General features: G+C 45.3%; 1 protein-coding gene across 1 annotated transcript in view; it reads right to left on the reverse strand.

The window, feature by feature from the left end:
* LOC135386869 (uncharacterized) overlaps positions 1 to 16228 on the reverse strand; it is a 29455-nt gene extending 13227 nt beyond the window's left edge. The window contains exon 1 of the mRNA XM_064616384.1: positions 16147 to 16228. The gene's annotated coding sequence lies outside the window, so the exon portion shown is untranslated. The remainder of the gene's footprint in view (positions 1 to 16146) is intronic.
* Between the last annotated feature and the right edge of the window lie 3501 nt (positions 16229 to 19729).

A 19729-nucleotide genomic window follows, 5' to 3' on the forward strand; every position in this document is an offset into this window, starting at 1 on the left:
TCCATCAAGTCCGGTAACAAGGATGGCCCATACAATTATAGACCAATTCCTCCTACCAGCCTAAAGTGGAAATTCATGGAACATGTAATCGTTTCCTATCTCATTGATTTCCTTGAAGACAATAACTTCTTTATTGACTATCAGCACGGTTACAGGAAAGATTACTCATGCGAGACTCAGCTAGCTAGCTTAACTACCGATAATTATCTGCTTTGGACAAGGGATACCCAGTCAATGTTTCATTCATAGACTTCGCGAAAGCTTTCGACCGACTTCCCCATTTTCACTTCTGTTACGACCGGCCACCATTTCGGGCATTCCTTCGTCTAATCCGTCGCTGTCACGACTGTACACCGTTTTCGGCAACCCTTCCTGGAGTCCATCGCCGACCAAGGACGCGTAGTGAGATAAACGCCCGTTATCCGCATTCAGGGACTGAAAGGAGTCTGGCCAATGTATAGAACAATGGCGCAACGCAAGGTCTTGAAAAAAGGAAGCAGACTCGGCGTCCCGTGGGAACCGGACTAGTTTCGGAAAGACCAAGACCAGCTTGAAGCCCGTGCCAAGGTTGTTCCCTCGCCCAATATCTATATAACCGTTGGGCGCCATTGCCAATCGCTCTTATTCTTGCTCTGACCATGTCACTGTAAATAAATTTGTTCAGTTGTTCATTCCCGTGTTGATGCCTCGGTTCGCTACCAAGCCGACTTACAACCCAAGTCGAAATACTTCATACTGAAATTAACTAAACTGAATCAGATCTGTCCGTTCTAAATTGGATATGTGACTTTTTATCGAATACATCTCAGTTTGCAGTTGCGAATATGCAGAAGTAACATCGGGCATACATCACGGATGTGTTACAGGCCCTCTACTGTACCTAATATACGAGGGATGTTCAAGTCAAACCGGGACTTTCCATTTTTCGCCATTCCATTTTTCGCAAGAAAATTGAACTGACAGACGAGAAATTAGTTTTTTTTTTTTTTCAACGTAATCTCGAGCTGCACTAACGCACTTGTCCCAGCGTTTCACGAGGGCTTGAATGCCAGCAGCGTAGTAATCCTTACCGGCGCGTAGCATCCATGATCTGACCGCATCCTTCACCTCGTCGTCGCAGCTGAAGTGGCGGCCCCCAACGAACTCCTTCAGTGGCTCGAAATCGCTGAAGTGGCTGGAAATCGCCGGGGGCGAGGTCTGGATTGTAAGAGGGATGTGGCAGCAACTCCCAGTCAAGTTCCTGTAAGGCGCGTGTCGTGAGATGCGCGCTATGCGGGCGTCCATTGTCCTGTAGGAGGAGGACTCCTTTGGTAATGAGGCACGCTCCGCTTTTGCTTAAGCGCCTTATGCGCACTCATGAGAACCCGGCAGTAATATGCACTATTGATGGTGGTACCGCTGGGCAGAAAATCAACATGAACAGCACCAGCCTTGTCCCAGAAAACCGTGGCCATGACCTTACCCGCAGACGGGGTGGTTCGTAACTTCTTGGGAGCTGGTGAGCCCGAGGATGCTCCCAGTGTTTTGATGCGCGTTTAGACTCAGGAGTGAAATCGTGCACCCACATTTCATCGCACGTGATGATCCGATCAAGGAACGGCTGTCCGGGTGGTGCACGATTCCCCCGAATTCTATTCTCCCGTATCGATTCCCCCGGCACGGTACGCCCGGCTCATTTCGCCCGCCCCCATTTCGCCCGTCGCGTCTCCCCCGTCCAAGAATATGACCCAGAAAAAGGATAAGACAAAAAGGGTTTGGATGTTGAATAACAGTTTTAGTTTTCACCTGAACACTTTTGTTCATCATATATGTTTGTGTGTTTTATATGTTTATAATGCCTATATGCCGCAAAAATGTTGAGCTTTGTCCTGGAACTGTTCGAGGTTGATCTCACCGCGGCTCAGACGTTCCTCCAGCTTCCGTATTTCTTCATCTTTCAGGTCCCACTTTTTCATCCTCTTCCGTGTTCTCCCACCACTGGACAGCTGAAGTAGGGTTACCCTGCCTGTTGCTTCGTCTTTTTTGATCATGTCGATGAACGCGTAGATATTTGGGTGGGCCTTCCCCAGCATGTGGCTAATCTTCCTGTAAAAGGAAAGTGTGATTCAGTTTTTTGTACAAACCGTTTGATGTGAATAACTGCGCTAGAGCAAGACAAATTTCGTTGCCATTCATAGCTCACCGGTGCCAGGCCTCCTTTAGATTGTTGGTTCGAGCACTGCGGTTGTTGTAATGGTTCCACTGTTTTATATCGAAGGAGCCCATCATCCACACGTCTTCGAAATATAGGATGAAGGCCGGAATCCCTGGCACCAATGGGGCTGTGGCCTTCAGTTCGTTCCAGGCGACACGAACAAATGACACCGGAACAAATGCCAAGCTAACAGACTTCCTGACGAAAGCCTTCACTGACGGGTCGTCGCTGTACGCAGTGCTCAGTCCAAGTACCTGGACTTTTCTCCATATCGCTTGGCCGAAATGGAAATGGCAGCCCCTGTGGGTCGCTCGAGGAAACGTATACAAGAGTGCCTGAATCAGCGCCACTTCAAAGTCCGTCCTAACGACTGTCACTCTGTGTCGGAGCTCGTGGTCGCTAAGACACTCAAGGAAGCGCATGAATGCGGCGACATACACTTCCCGTGACTTGCCGGGCAGGAGGAAATAGGCGGTATTAACACTACATCCGTTTTTGACAGCGCTAACTGTGAGCACTTGAAAGAATATTGAAGGGCACGAAAAGAACGTGCCATCAACGAAAACTTCGTCGGCCTCGCAGAACACCGTGAGACCTCCTTGCGTGGCGAAACACAAGATACGACCTGCACTCATCGTTAGGTCAAACAAAAGGAAGTCCTGTCCGTTCAACGTTTGAGTGTATGGGGCAGTTAGCTGCAAATCAGCTGCAACCTGCGGCAGATTCGGTTGCTGTCGGCGTTTCTCCCGGTATATGGTACTTCTCAGGCTCTCGAATGTCGGAATATGGGCAAGAACTTCGTCCTCCACCTGCATAAAATATTTAAGTGGCGGTTAGGATATGCAAACGTGTTACAATCGCGATAACAAATAAAAAATGCGGTAACGTTTGCTACAGGCAAGCTGTAGACACGCGCCGCTGTTTGAACAAGACCTTAATAGGAAGTACGACCACAAAAAGTTTTAGTACAAAGACAACATTTAAAACGTAACTCACATCCCCACCCGCCATGCTGAGGATCTGGTCGTTATATATCTCCGGAGCAGGAACGTGTGGCTCTAGGTGTGCACGCTCTTTCACAGCATTCGTAAAGCGAACGTTCTGGACATCCACCGCGTCTGGCGCATGGCAATGGGCCCCTGCGATGTCAAGATGTTAATGAGTAACAAATAGCGAAAATGAACCATAAATAATGGGAAGTGGCGATTAATGAGCTCGGAGCCCGAGACATAAATACGTCATCATCAAATTCGATATCTTCCTCTGATGTCTCTGTCTCTACATCTGTATCTTTATGGGCATAGTATTAAAATATCCTTGTACCCGTCCTATACCCTCCGTCGCAAAAGAAATCGAAAAACACTTACCAGCGCTTTTCACGATGTTGTTTGCCTCCGTCAGCATACTGGATTTGCAGCCGTTAGTGCCGTACTTGCAGCATCGCCATGCAATCGTCCCGTTCTTGTTGCGGCGTTGGAGGTTGTATCTATAACCATCAGGTATGGCAACATCTTTTCCCCTCTTGCTCTTAAGAACCTCCATGGCGAAATTAAGGCACGATTGCCAGGACGCCTTTTTAAGTCCAATGTTTGACACACAGCTTCATGTCATTGGTCGTTCCCTTAAGGATTCTCAGAAAATGGTGCTCGCAGAATTCTGAAGTATGCCGGCAAAAGCGACAAAGCATGCTTGCCGTACGTGACCTGACCTTACTGATACCGATGACACAAGCACTAATCCGGTGCACTGCAGACCAGCCAGAGGGGAATAACCGCGGGGGAATGGGTACGGGGGAATCGGCACAGTTGGAAATGACACACGGGAGGAAAGGCGCGGGGGAAATGGGACGGGGGAAATAGAGCGGGTGAATCGTGCTACACCCGGCTGTCCTTCAGTGTCGAAACGGTACCTTAGCTCTTGGGAGATTTCCAGTCTTCTCTGCCGGTCAAACACGGAGAGCTGCCTCGGGACCCAACGGGCACTAACTTTCCGAAACTGGAGGTGTTCATGAATGATAGTGTTCAACGTTCCCACAGAAAGGTCCGTCTTTCGAGCCACTTCGAGACATGTTATCCATTCGTCCTTGAGGATCAGGCACACCACAAGTTGGATGTTCTCAGGAACTCTGACACTGGGCTCTGAGCCGCCCCGGCCGGGATCGTACTGCACTGATGTACGGCATTCTCGGAACCGTTTGCACCATTGAAACAGTTTGCTCTGGCTAAGTGTATCGTGGCCATACTGAGCCTGAAGTCTTCTGTGAATTTCAGATGAATTTACGCCTTCATTCACGAGAAACTTCATGACAAATCGCTGTTCGATATGCGCGCTCACCTCGTTGTCGGCCAGCTTGCCCAGCAGGTGTCTTCTGTTTTGCACAAACTTTGGACCATCACGTGCAGTACGCGGAGGCCTGTAGCGTGTGAAAATGACGAAAAAGAAGTAGCGCGAGCCATTTGTACACTCAGGAGACAGAAAGTCCCGGTTTGACTTGAACACCCATCGTATATTAACGACCTTCCTCCGTGCGGTTCTTCGTAGATGACTGCGTCATTTATCGCAAAACAATCTCTCTTTCCGACCATGATCTTCCTCAAAGCGATCTTGATTATATCCACTCCTGGTGCTCGACCTGGCTTTTACATATTAGCATTGATAAATATGAAAGTACGTCTTACACATGAGTAACGCTACCATTACAGAATATCACCTCAACGTCACGAATCTCAACCGCGCATTTTCATTAAATACCAACAACTCTTAACAACTAATCTCTCTTGGTCTAGCCATACCCCATACATTATCTCCTATGCTACAGTGGCGCGCCTCGAACTTGACTCGAGCAGCGGAGCGCTTGTCATCGGGTGCTGATAGACAGCTGGAAACGATATTGGGATGATCCACTATCCTCTTGAAGGAACGATCGGTATGCACAACGGATGCGTTCGCCGCACCGCACCGTTTAGCTGACGCATTCGTTGTACGTACCAAAGCTCCCTTCAACGGTATAGTGGACCATCCCAATCTCGGTTCCAGCTATCTATCAGCGCTCGATGACACGCTCTGAGCTGTTCGAGGCAAGTCTGCGCGCCACTGTAATCGCACATTAGGATTTTTACAACGTAGTCTCATGCTGGCGCCGCCGTCGGTAAAAACATTACCTTACACAACTTCAGTCAGGCCTAAACTCGACTATGCCGCGCCCATCTGGTATCCCCACCAATTTTCTCTCATTAACTCCATCGAGGCTGTCCGACTACTGCACTAAGACCAGCGTTAGGTCTATGAAACTCTCCCTTTCTCCGCCTCCTCTAATGGTCCGTCGTTCCTTGTCCAGCCTATGCCTTTTTCATAAGGTATTTTACAACGAACCCTTACATTCTTCTATGCTGAATTCTCCACCATAATCTCCGAACATCTAGATCATCATTTGAAAGTCAGGATGCACTGCACTCACAGTTCCTGCTGAGAATCATTGATCCCGCGCGCATCAAAGCTATGGGATGACCTTCCCTGAGAACGCCACTCATTGACGAACCTCATTCGTTTCAAACAGTCCGTGGCTCACCTACTTGGCATTTCTTATTGACTAATAGCTGTTTATAACCTGCTCCGATGTATTTCTTTTATTCCTGTGTTTTGTTTTGCTCCTGTAACTGTGCATATTTTGGTAATTATCGCACACTGTATTCATTCTCATTTTTATCACGCCCTTACTATTTATCCGTACTGTTTTCGATTTCATCAATCTCAATTTTATTTTCCTATGTCTGCATCGTGCATTATCCTGTATCTTTTATTTTATGGATCTCTTTATATATAGAATAGTCATATAGTATAGTCATGTGCCCTAACTCCGTTACGTAATGTGTCCCTGCCTTTTACGTACTAAGAATAAATAAATAAAATGCATCATGCCTAAACCCTCAAGTGCTGCATCCGTTATTCGTTGAAATTGGTATATGGTGGTGGCTCTGTACGGTGGTGATGCATGTTAGAGCACATAAATACTAGTAAATGATCACTCATGTCGTATGTTACGGTACCTGTTTTTACCTCTTTTAGATTGCTGGCAAGGAATAAATCAATTAATGAGGATAACTTTTCAGTTATTTGGGCGGGAGCACTAATAACAAACAAACCAAAACCAGAAGCATCAAATATGTGTGACAGCTCTTGTGATGATCTTGTTTGGTCAAGAATATTCGTGTCGAAGTCACCATCGTGGTGCAAGGTACACATGCTATCTGACACAAATCTAAACAGCATTTCAACAAAGGACATGAAGTTATAAACATCACCGGAAGGGGGTCTGACGGCAACAGTAAATACATGAGCACCAGATATAACAGTCAGAATTTCAACACGCTCGGATACACAAGAAATGTCAGGTACGACTTCACAAACTATATGTCTGAATACTTGAAGCGACACACCTCCACCCTGTCTGAATGGCCTCTTCAGAGAGATGTGCTGGTAGTCCGGTAAACTGTACGTACCAAAGTATCTGTGTACCATGTTTCGGAGAGCATCATGACATCGAATTTAAATTTAAAGGACTGAAAGAAGATTGAGAAACCCATCACTTTTATTGCGGGCAGATTGCGCTTTAACATGCAAGAAAGAGAGGGAATTCCGTGGTATTACAAGATTATCGGTAAGTCTGCCAAGAGGTTATGTATAAATATACCGTAAATGTACAGCCTAGCCCGACACCTTGAGCACGTCTTTCTTGGTATAAACCAACAGAGGAGGATCGGATTCTCTCTTCCGTATACACTTCCCCACTACGTGTCCACGCATATGCCAGCTTTGAGTCTCTCTTTTTACTATAGCGGGATCAAGCACATTTTTTGAAGTTCGGACAGAGATGTTTGTTGACAAAAATCGGTGTTCTGTTACTGAAGCCAAGGACAACGGTTGTTGGGCGTTTTGTTCTAGCTTTTTCATGCATCTTATCCCGTTTGCTGTCATGTCTAAACGGAAAGATGACGTTCTCGGTTTTGTTGGGGACAGGTACAGAGTGACACACGTCAATGACAAACGTCATATTTTCCCGTTCTACCGTTTGCTTGTAAACCCCAAATTACGTGGTTCGTGAATCATCTTGTATGCTGCTGGCTGTGTACGGTGCTGCGCTGTGCGCACGTTACAGCACATAAATACTAGTAAATGATCACCAGCTTTTCCATCGTTTAGCCCGCTTGTTGGCAGTAGCCAAGGTCGTGCTGAAGACTGGAAGGTGGTGGGTTCGAATCCTACCGCCGACTGTGCTGTCTGAGGTTTTCCCTGGGTTTTCCCAAGACTTTCCAGACGAATGTCGGCACAGTTCCCCGTGAAGTCGACCCAGGACGCATACTAATCCCCCACTCCTTCCTGCTATCCTCTCTCCATCTGTCCACGTCTGCGTGCCGCTTATAGCCACAGTTGCTTCGAGGTGCTCACACGCAATAAAAAAAAACATTGTTTAGATTATTGGCCAGGAATAAATCAATTGATGAGGACAAATTTTCAGTTATTCGGGAAGCAGCAGTAATAACATTGGAAAAACCAAAAGCATCAAATAAGTGTGACAGCTCTTGCGATGCTCTTGTTTGGTAAAGAATATTGATGTTGAAATCACCACCGAGGTGCAAGGTACATATACTATCTGACACAAGCCTAAACAGCGTTACAGCAAAGGGCGTGAAGATATAAACATCATCGGAAGGGGGTTCTGTAGGCAACAGTAATAACATGAGTACAATATTTTACGGTCAGAATTTGAATATGGTCGGAAACACAAGAAAGGTCAGGTACTAGTACACAAACTACATGGCTGAATACTTGAAGGGACACACCTCCACCCCGTCTGCCTGTTCTGTTCAGAGAGAAGTGCTGGTAGTCTTGTAAAATGAACGTATCTAAGTCACCTGTGTGCCATGTTTCGGAGAGCATTATGACATCAAATTTAAACTTAAAGGGCAGAAAGCAGATCGATAACTCATCACTTTTATTGCGTGCGGACTCCGCGTTGACATGCGAGAAAGATATTGAATTCCGTGGTGTTACAAGATTCTCGAGAAGCAAATACATGCGGTATGGCTGCGAAGAGGTTATGTATGAAAATACCTATGCCCAAGATTCGCGGACAAAAACTTTAAGCGTGCTTCGCGTGCATTGTACTCATAGACGCAATGGTACAATTTCATTTTGGCGGAAAATGTCGATACCTGGATACACTGGTTCCACACTGGATGCTGTGAGATCTATATACAAGAAATTTTGCCGGAAAAGAGTTATCCGTATATCTATAAAGGCTTTTGTTGACCCGGCGTTTGAAATCCTACACACTGTACTCAATGCGACATAAGTACAGTTCGCGCTCCATCGTGATTTCACAGTCTTATACATCAGAAGCTGTCCGCTTTAGGTAATTTTCCACTGCAGTTTCGCAGTTAGAGGGACCATGTTTGAAACCTAAAGTGAATGTCTTGGTTATGTATCGAGCCAGTTCTGTTACCGAGGGCATCAATGTGCGACTCAAATGTGAGACATCACACTTAAAGAGGGCTTAGCCTATCGACCTTTCCGCATGTAGGAAAGCCGACTGTACGTTTGAACACGTGTCAATGGGAGGATGAATGAAACTCGAAAGGGAGGGGAATTATCAGAGTTCAGCGCGCGTTCTCCTCTGATAACCAGCACCGCAAGTCGGGTTTGATAAGAACATCTACACAGTAAAGGTGTGCTTTCACGGCCAAAGACACTGAAGGACATTTCATGTGTCTTCTGCTTTAGACACAGAAAAGACAGCGCTGCAGATACCGCGTTCCACTGCCCAAGCAGCACAACCCAAGCAGCACAATGTACTGAAAGTCGAGTGCAATAGGGGTGGACGGGTAGGTGGAAGACCTTGAACACACTCTTGAAACTAAGGAACAGTGATAAGACACATACCGTCCACCCCTATTGCACTCGACTTTCAGTACATTGTGCTGCTTGGGAAGGCACTGAAAGTCGAGTGCAATAGGGGTGGACGGTATATGTGTTATCAATCTTCTTTAGTTTCACGAGTGTGTTCAAGGCCTTTCACCTACATGTCCCCACCCCTATTGCACTCGACTTTCAGTACATTGTGCTGCCTGGGTGATGTTCGCGTTTTGGGAAATCGAACGCTCTCTTCTTAGATTATTATTTTTTCTTCTTATCTTTCTGACATTGTACTTATGGCGTTAAAAAGATGCACAAAAATTCTGATGGCCGTAGTCGATCGTTATTGTCATGTGATCTGTCCACAGACTTTTTCCCTTTCACTCTTTACGTTATCTATGACGGTCACGGATTTCGCATGTATATAATGTATGCTTATTTTAATGTTTCACAGTTTTTCTTAATTTTTCCTAGTAACACCACAGGGAAGCTTGATTGCCACCCTGGTCGACCAGTTGCACCTGCGCTGTCCAGCAGCGGCATCCACGAACAAAATGTAAATGTGATCTAAGTACGACTAATGCCTCTATGTTCAACTCACTTAAGTCCACAGAATACAACCGGAGCATATAACCGTGTTGTGTCAATGTTTTCTTGACTTCAAGCCGATCATGGCGACGCACCTGTGCAGGAACTTCCCATACATTGTCAGAAGCGCGCTTTTGATCCTTCCTTTAAGCAAATGCTCGCAGATATGCATCGTTCTGTGCAACTGCCTGCTTATTTTAGCGGCATGTTTTGCGCGTGAAATAGTTCACCCTAGGCGATTTTTGCAAACACTCGAGGCGCTGCTGTACTTGGCCTTCGACAATGTACTGTCAATAGCCTAAGATAACGCTACCCCATTATTCCCATTACCATTGCGATACGCGATCGTCCTTTTCTTCTTTTTAGTGCACACGAGGTGTGCCGAACTCATTCGCGCCCGCGCGCCGCATTGAGCCATGGAGGAACTACGCACCAGCTCTCCTGGAATATCCGTGGCGTGGCGTGGCGTGGCGTGGGTTTTCCGAAGACTTTCCACACGAATGTCGGCACAGTTCCCCCTGAAGTCGGCCCAGGACGCACACTAACCTGTCCACGTGTTTACGCCGCCCGTGGCCGCAGTTGCTTCGCGGTGCTAACACCGAACTAAAAACGAAAGAACAACGCGGGCCCTATTCGACTCCCTTGCGCCTCCCCACTCTCCATCTCAAAATAATGTTGTTGTTGTCCCTTGCGGTAGCGTGTTTCGGATATACAGGGTGCCCCAGAAAACGTGTCATTGAATTATAATAAAAAACTACACCACCTAGAGTCCACTCCTGACGTGAATGTCGTGTAACGTAAGTTTAATTATGTAAACTTTTGCGAGCCTAACTCGGAAATTTGCAAAGTAAAGGTCACTTTTTTTACCTCACCAATGTGAAGAGCGTGTCTAATTTACTAATTTCCGAGTTCAGTTCGCAAATATTTACAGAATTAAACTTCCGATACATGACATTCACATCTGGAGGTGGCAGAAACCTAATAAAAACAAATGCCGTTGACCGCATGATTCCAGGTAGCGTTTTTTTTTTTTTTAAATTCAATTACGTTTTCTGGGAAACCCTGTAGATGCTCGAATTCACTCGGGAGATCACCCAGCTTACCGGTCCGTTTCTGGTAGCCTTGAAGGCACCTATATTACAAATCAGCCCTGCAGGATTTGCTCAGAAATTTTGTAGGAATGTACTAGTAATACTAATAGAGTCTGACACAGAGACGGGTTTAGAGAGTCATCAGCGAAGACGTCTCAAGCAACACAGAGGCAGACACGAAATATCCAACTTTGAACACTTTATTATATGATTAGAGGTTGAAATCACTTTTCATAAGTGTCTGCTCAACGCAGAACGAAGAAATCGTTTGATTGTGAATCGATTTGTGTGTTGGAATCGTTTTGATCAGGCAAACGGAAGGATACACTGACATCGCATTTTTTGAGATTCCATCACGACACCTGTATACAAACAAAACGACACTAACATGAACCGGTGCACCATAGCAAATCAGCACAGTTTCCAGAAACGTCCCGATACACAGCTTGCCTATGGTGAAGTAAATGTGTGCTTCCAACGACTTACGCTTGCACGATATGAGCAGTGAACTGGCTCGGCGAAAATATTAGACAAATCACAACGCGATTGTGACCGGCGGCATGTTTTGTGGCTGGGCTGTCCAGTTGTCAATGTGTAGCGCAAAGGGATCGTCACGTTGTATACCGTTCATAAACGATTTGGTCTTGTCTGATTCCTTCCTAGCTCTACATTATTCGGGTATTGTGGAGGGAGACAGTCAAGAGTGGTGTAGCAGTGCAACACAGCCGCATTTCGTACTTGCGGAAAGCATTCGCATTGCTGAGTTCAGTGTGTTTAGCCCGCACCAACTCCGCGCATGCGCAGACGGCGCGTCTTGTTTGTAATCAGTCAAGTGATCTATACATTTTGAATGAACGAAGATATCACTTCTTGCCGTGCGCGTTTGTGCAACTTCGGGCAGTATTTCGAAACTCCAGGCGCGCTTTTTGTTTAACAGAAAAAGATCTGATAGGAGGCACATAACAACGAATAAGAGAATCGAAGACCCCTTCCCCATCTAGAACTCCGCAATTCACAGTCCCTGCAGTTAAATCGATCACCAATTAATTACAATTAAGGAATTAATTAATCAACGAGGAAACAAAAGTAGACTGAGTACCTCTGGACCTTTACTGACATTATGCATCGTAGAACGTGAAGAAAATCAATGTGCAAGTTTCCGGCGAGGCAGAATCAAAAATAACGAAGATGGTCAAGAGCACCAACTGTTTACTATATACAAATGAAAAACAAGACTTTCGTGCAGTAGGCTGCACTTCTTCAGGTTTGAGGACTTGTTACAAGCAGTGAAGGATTGATCGAAGTCATGTCACATGGTACAAGACAACAGGGTGAGGGCTGAGGGAATACAAGCAAATGCAATACAAATACAAACAGGAGCAAACAAAAGCGAAACGCAATCCATAGGAGGCGGCTAGGGAAGTTCGGACAGACATAGAGATGGGTTGGAGGTACACGTGGAGGAAACCATTGCACATCACATGAATAGACACTGCGGCCAGTTAAGAAAACAGAGCCTTAGAATGCGTTCGTAACATTACGCACTAAGTCTTGTTCAAATGCAATGCACCATTTCTTAAAAAAAAAAGACTCATTTTAAATGAAACTCCCTGCGATAATAGGGAGAACAGAAAGTGTCGGAGGTATGACGGCATTGAGTATGCCATTTGTACCAGCGATACTCGTCTAAAAGAAGCCTGGTATTTAAAAGCGATGGAACAGTTTGAAGAATCCTTATCAAGCTCGTCACGCAGTGCCCGTTATCACCAATCAAAAGGCAGCGACCCGTGATAAGTGTTTGCTCTCTCCTGTCCTCCTCCTTACTTTCCGGTTTCATGCCTCCTCTCACATATACACGTGTGCGAATGTAAAGTTGTCTTACTTATACAACAGCTGCTATTAGGCTAAGCATACTTTAGGGAGACATGTCCGCGAATCTTGGGCATGATAAATATACAACCTAGCCCGACAACTTGAGCACGTCTTCCTTAGTATAAACTGGCAGAGGAGGATCGGATTCTCCCGCGTACATATACTTTCGCACTACGTGCCCACGCATGTGCCAGCTTTGAGTCTATCTGTGTGGCTAGAGCTAGATCAAGCACTTTTTTTAAGTTCTGACAGAGATGTTGTTGATAAAAATCGGTGTTCTGTTAGTGAAGCCAGACTCAACGGTTGTTAGGCGTTTTGCTCTGCTCTTTCAAGCATTGTATCCCGTTTGCTGCGATGTCTAAACTGAATGATGACGTTCTTCTAGAGTTTGCTGGGGACAGGTACAGGGTGACACACGTCAATGTCACATTCAGTTCTCGTCTTAAGCGGAGGAAACAGCTCGACCTGGTCTAAAGCTGGTTTTAAAGCTCCTGAAAAGCCACAAGTGACGAAGAGCGCTCAAAATGTAGTTTAAAGCCGTTTGGGACTGCACTGGCGCCGTCTTCAGGGCAGGAAACAGCTCGGCAACTCAGTATAATCGGATTATGATAGTAAGCCGCCCTCGCTTTCTCCAAAGTCCTTGCCACTTCGTTCCGATAAAGCTTGAAAGATTTCAGGTTGTCAGTGTTTCGGGAACAGATGAAGGATTTATACAGCTTTTCGTTCGCGAATCATACCTAAGGCCCCGGGTTTTCCGCGATTCCGGAATTCATCGCGGAATCCTTCGTTTGGTGCGGAATTTGACGGAATCCCTCATTGTTAGAGGTGTGCAGGTATTGGAGTTATCGAATTCGAATCAAATATCAGTCACTCGAAGCACTTCATTCGCGAATCGATTACCCAATATTCGGATTTCCGAATATCCGACTATTCGCAGAATACGAACGACGCCTCCCGAAAGTAGGCTTCACCTGAAGCTTTGGGGCATGAGCTGAAGCCTGGTTTACGAAACTGCCCATGCTGCAGGACCAGCACAAACAGATTGTGGTTTAGCTTAAGATAACGTTAGCCGAAGTTTATTGTGCATACTTCACCTGAGGAAGGGGCGGCATCCCTCCACTGTGCACTTTAGCGATAGCAGTGGGTGATTTTGATTTGATGCCTGGAAGATTGCGTTTAAAAGACTCTTAAATAATGCCTACTTCCAAGAAACGAAGTCCTGTAACTTCCACAGGGTACGTATTATGAGCTCCTTCCTATAGTCTTCTTATAAAGTTCCAATAAACTCTTATGATGCTGGAAGATCTTTCAGCAGGTATAAAATAATTGCAGGTGACAGACTTTAGTCTTTGTCAGAGGAGAATTCATGATATAATGTATGTAATGCTGAGCCGCAACACTGCCTTCGATCTGTGATTTTATAAAATATTTTTGTCCCAACATTATCCAAGAAAATAAAGTGTTTCCCTTTTCAAGCAGCCGTTGACCGCCTTCCGCGGGAAATCGCGGAATTTACATGTCGCTGCCGCAGAATTTTGAATTTGCCGCAGCAGAAACCCAGGGGCCTCAACCATACCCAGTAGTTCGGGAGTGATCCAAGGCTTGCGTATATTGCGACGTTGTTTCTTTATCTTAACTGGAATATTTCTGTCGTATAAGTGCTTGACCTTAGTGAAAAAATCATCATATGCATCGTTGGCATTTTAGTGTTCAAAGGTGAAACCGTCAAGTGCTGCATCCATTATTCGTTGAAGTCCGGTATATGTTGCCGGCTGTGAACGGTGATGATGCACGTTAGAGCACATAAATACTAGTAAACCATCACTGATGTCGTATGTGATAATACCAGCTTTTACATCGTTTAAGTTGGTGGTCAGAAATAGATCGATTAATGAGGATGAATTTTCTGTTATTTGGCTTGGAGCAGTATTAACACTGGAAAACCCAAAAGCATCAATTAAGTGTGACAGCTCTTGTGATGATCATGTGTGGTCAGGAATATTGATGTCGAAATCACCAACGAGGTGCAAGGTACACATATTATCTGACACAAATCTAAACAGGGTTTCAACAAAGCACAGGAAGATAACATCACCGGAAACGGGTCTGTAGGCAATGGTAAATACATCAGTATCATATTTTACGGTCTGAATGTCAACATGCTCGGAAACACAGGACAGGTCAGGTACTGGTTCACAAACTATATGTTTCAATACCTGAAGCGACACACCTCCACCCCATCTGCTGATCTGTTCAGAAAGAAGTGCTGGTAGTCTGGTAAACTGAACGTACGTATACCTACAGGGGCGGATCTAGGATTTTTCCGAGGGGGGGAGGGGGTGGTCCGCTATGGACAAGTTCCAGGTGCATGCCATTGGTCCATTGAACCCTATGTTCAAGTCTGGAATTGAGGGGGGTCAGGACATCTTCCCTAAATGCGCCTCTGCGTACCTAAGTACGTACTCTGTACCATGTTTCGGACAGCATGACTACATCAAATTTAAATTTAAAGGATTGAAAGAAGATTGATAACTCATCACTTGGCATGCGTGCGGACTGCGCGTTAACATTCATGAAAGAGAGTGAATTCCGTGGTGTTACAAGAAGAAGAAGATTCTCGGGAAGCAAATACATGCGGTATGGCTGCGAAGCGGTTATGTATAAAAATACAATAAATGTACAACCTATAGCCCGACACCTTGAGCACATCTTCCTTCGTATAAACCGGCAGAGGAGGATATGATTCTCTCTTGCGTACATATACTTTCCCACTACGTGTCCACGCATGTGCAAGCTCTGAGTCTCTCTTTTCGGCACCAAGCACTTTTTTGAAGTTCGGACAGAGATGTTCGTTGATCAGAATCGGTGTTGTGGTAGTGAAGCCGAGCTCAACGGTTGTTGGGCGTTTCACTTTTGCTTTCTCAAGCAATATATTCCGTTTGCTGCGATGTCTAAACTGAATGATGATGTTCTTCTCGTTAGGGGTAGGCATAGGATGACATACGGTAGTGTCACATTCAATTATCGGTTCCTCAATTAAGTTTCAAGTTTCGATACAAGATCTGCAATGTCTGTCAAAAGATCAGCAGGTATCGCTTTTATCTCTACTTTTCTCTTACACATGTTGTGTTCACATTCAATTACTTCGCTTTGATTTCTGTGTCCTTTAGACGTTCTTTAATAATGTTGTTCGCTTCACGAAGTTCTCCGTTTTCAGATCTAAACTCCCGTTGTTTTTTAGTCGCCATTTTTAACTTTGCACTCATTTATTCGAAACTCTTCCTCATATGCTTCATGGCCCTTTCATTTCTCTTATTTCTCTACGATTAATCCCTTTCAAGTGACTCTTGCATTTCCTAAAAACAGTTTCTCATGTCGCGTTTCCATTCCTCAGCAAGTTTCGGGAGCTCTTTTGCGCTCATTTTGATGTCGGCAGCAGCAGCAGTGTGATACCAGTTCTTATTAAAAACGAAATGTACATTGGCTCACCTGTAAGAAGAAGCGAGTAATCAGCAGGGCTTTCGTTGGTCTCGAGAACGTGCACTGCGCTACTGCCAACCAACAAGTGGAAGTCCGTGTTGTTGTCTCGTGCTTTTGTATATGGACGAACTTGCCGGAGGGAGTGGCGCCGCCTAGACAGTCTTCCGGAGTAGTCTCTGTGAAGTAACCAACAAGGTAGATTTATCCAGGTAGCGAAGGCGAGAAAAAAAAAAATCTGACCCGGCAACTCTGCCATCTCCGTGGCTCAAGCGAGGTGTTGGTAGTACAAGTACGATCATAAACAAAACAAAAAATATACTTACTACGCGCGCATGCGTCTTGTATGTACTAATAGTTTGTTCATGTTATTCATAATTTAAATGTAGAAAAAGCTATGTGTTGCCCCATTAGTACACATACGAAATGATCCACAACCCGAGTACGTTTCCGTGTCTTTTCTGGTGTTTATTGTAGAAAGGGTATTGCAGAGGGCTGTGATTACGTCGTTGTGTGGGATGTTAGTATACAGTGATGTCACATCCAGCGTGGCTAGTATTGTGTCCCTACGAAATGCACGAGTGTTGTTTTATATCTCTGATTATTCTGAGGAGGTGGGTGTGCCTTGTACATGCGATGGCAGTGTTGTCGGAATATGGTTTAAATAGCGGTCCAGGAATTTCGAGAGTATTTCTGTTGGTGTGTTGTTATTAGATACAATAGGCCTGCCGAAGATGTCAGCCGTATAGAGCTCGTTGGCGTGTACCTTGTGGATTTTGGGCAGTAAATAGAAACGACCTACGCCTGTGTTTGATGGGGTGAGATATCTGAGGTCATCACGTGTGATGAGCTTTCGTTCGTGGAGGTCCTGTATGGTATGGCTTATTAGCGCCGTGTACTCCTTTGTTGGGTCGTGGTCCAGTTTGAAGTAGTGTTGCGTAATGTTGAGTTGCCTACGAGCTTCAGAAATATACTTATCTGTGGGCCAGATGACGATACTCCCACCCTTATCTGCGGGCTTGATAATGATATCATCTCTGTCAGCTAGCGCTTTGATGATGTCACGCTCTGTTTTAGTGAGGTCGTGACCACGCGAGCTTTGGGAAATACCGCGAAGGATGTCGTTACTTACTTGTTTAATGTACAGGTCTAATGCGGGTTCTAATAATCCCCTCCACACTCTAATGAAGCGGCCATTCACTCCGACCATAGAAGCCCGTACGGACCCTTTCCCTCCGGGCTGTTGACCCACAATTCACATGAACCTTTAAACATGTCACACCTAACCCTTTAAATACCATGCCAATGATGAGGACGGTGCCCAGAAGAAGAACAGTCTCCGTTCGAAATATCGGCAGCTTCTGTCCTCAGGCAACTCCCTTCCTACAGCTCTACCGGTTCGCTGGATTTCTACCCATCTACTTAGTGTTATTGTGCGCTCAGATGCATACGTCTTCTTCGTGCTAGGACTGCACAACCGAGCTTTCCAATCGTAGTTGGGCATCTCTACGCTAGAAGAGGCATCAAGGCACTGCTGTGCAGATGTGGAATCATTAGTTGATTTTTAACCTCTGGCATCATATGCACTGTCTAGCAAGATGTATGTAACCAAAAGCACTTCCTTTTGACATAATAGTATGTCCCCTGCTGTCTCCTTGAGGACATTCCTGTTAAATACGCATGTTGAAAGTGCCATATATGACTCGTGCAACAAAAGTGTAAAGGAAGTGTAAGAAATTGTATTCTTTCCCAACTCCAACTCCAAATTTTGTAACTTTCCTCTTTTTGTTTGAATTTTAAGCACACTGTTGCCTACTTATCCTTGCAACATTTACATATTGACATCGTGATGCTCAATTTTGGCAAACCTCTCAGCTCTCTCACGCTTATGGTGACCCCCATTGAAATGAAGTTTGTTTCAATTCCCGTGGCTTGCGTATTCCTGGTTTAGCCAGCGGAACTGCATTTTTTGGGGTATTAAATTTGGGGTACGTGTCGCCATGCCTCACTCAACTGTTTTCTCCTAGTTTCTGATATGTTGCATTGTGGTTCATGGGGTGAAGCTAATCTATCTTGGTGATTTACATATGGATGTCCTCGAGCTCCGTGTTTCTGTTTCCCTCCCGGGAACGTCGGAAAGCGATATTCGTGCTGTAGTCGACAAATTAATGGAACCTGGAGTCGAAACACTGCCTGACCTACAGTTTCTGGAAGAACGGAACGTTCAAGATGCGTTGCCACCGATACAAATGCGGACGTTCTTATCTCCGGTTAAATCACTAGGTAAGTGCTTATCTGTATCCTACTCTTAGGAACCAATATTTATTTTGCCTAGCGTGAATAGTTATGGAGACCAGTTGCCTGAGCGTAATTGCTTATTTCTTTTTCAAAAATAATAGCATACTCAATATAAACGACCCAGTGTATTCATGATCGTACAATTACCTTCTCAGTCGCTCATATTTTACGTATCATTGAGGCCGAATGGAAATATTGTGCTGCACGAAAACTTTGTGCATAGACAAGAATTTAAGCTACAAACCAGCACGAACGAAACACCTCCCTTACTCTCTGCAAGGCGTGCTATCTGCGGGCACGGTTGGTGTCGGGAGTGTAGGAGAAGCTGGCGGAATGCAAGTTTCCTGTGGACGCAGTATTGGTTATGGTATCCCCATACAGTCTGAATCGATCTCAATAAACACCCATTTATCTCGATGGCGCCACTTTGTGTTTGGGTAGTAAAATATTGAGTTGGACGAGATTTGTAATGCGAATGAAGGCAAACTGAGCATTGCTTTCCATGGACGACACACACCAGCTCAACATATTCGTTGGAGCTCTTGAGCACTGATTATTATTCTAAGTTTGAACATTCTTTCATTACACATTTCGGTGCAAAATGTGTACAGAGCCGCCAATGCTTTGACCAATTAAACTTGCCGTAATCATTTGTCATTATTCAAGTTTCGAGCAAATTTGGGCTGAAGACCTGTTGCAAGCTGTCCGGCGTTGTTCACAGACTACGAAAATCCTATTCTGCCCAACATGAACGAGTCTGAATAAGTAATGCCAAAAATAAGATTATGAAAACCTCAACGACATAACAGGACTAGCATGCATTTTACATTCCATATCACAGATTAGTGATAAGAAGCCTTTTTCCTTGGTTCTTCGGAGTGCGGGTCCGTGTAACATTGTTTTGCCGATCGATTGGCAAACTTTTTCAAGCTAAGAGCACTATCAAAGAAGAATATATAATAATAAAATATGGGCCTTATGAGCTAAGAGCCTGTTGTGCCATGACCTTGTAACAACCCAAGCAGCACAGCCCACTGGCAGCCCCGTGGACCGATGACGGGCGAAGATCAGGTGGAAAGTTGAGGGGTTACGTCGACGTTGCGTCGGAAGTACATATAACGTAACGGATGAGAATGTTCAGCAGCTTCGATCTATGCTTCCAAGGCAAAGGGGCAGCGATCCTTTCTTCAAGTGCAGCGATATCAGCGGCTGAGACGGTCTTGTTCTCGGGAGCAGCGGACGGCGCCACCGGTTCCCAAGCCACAAAAACGAAGCCAACGCGTAACAAGACGGGTTC

The sequence above is a fragment of the Ornithodoros turicata genome, chromosome 3, assembly GCF_037126465.1.
Source record: "Ornithodoros turicata isolate Travis chromosome 3, ASM3712646v1, whole genome shotgun sequence".
In the NCBI taxonomy this organism is placed as follows: Eukaryota; Metazoa; Arthropoda; class Arachnida; order Ixodida; family Argasidae; genus Ornithodoros; species Ornithodoros turicata.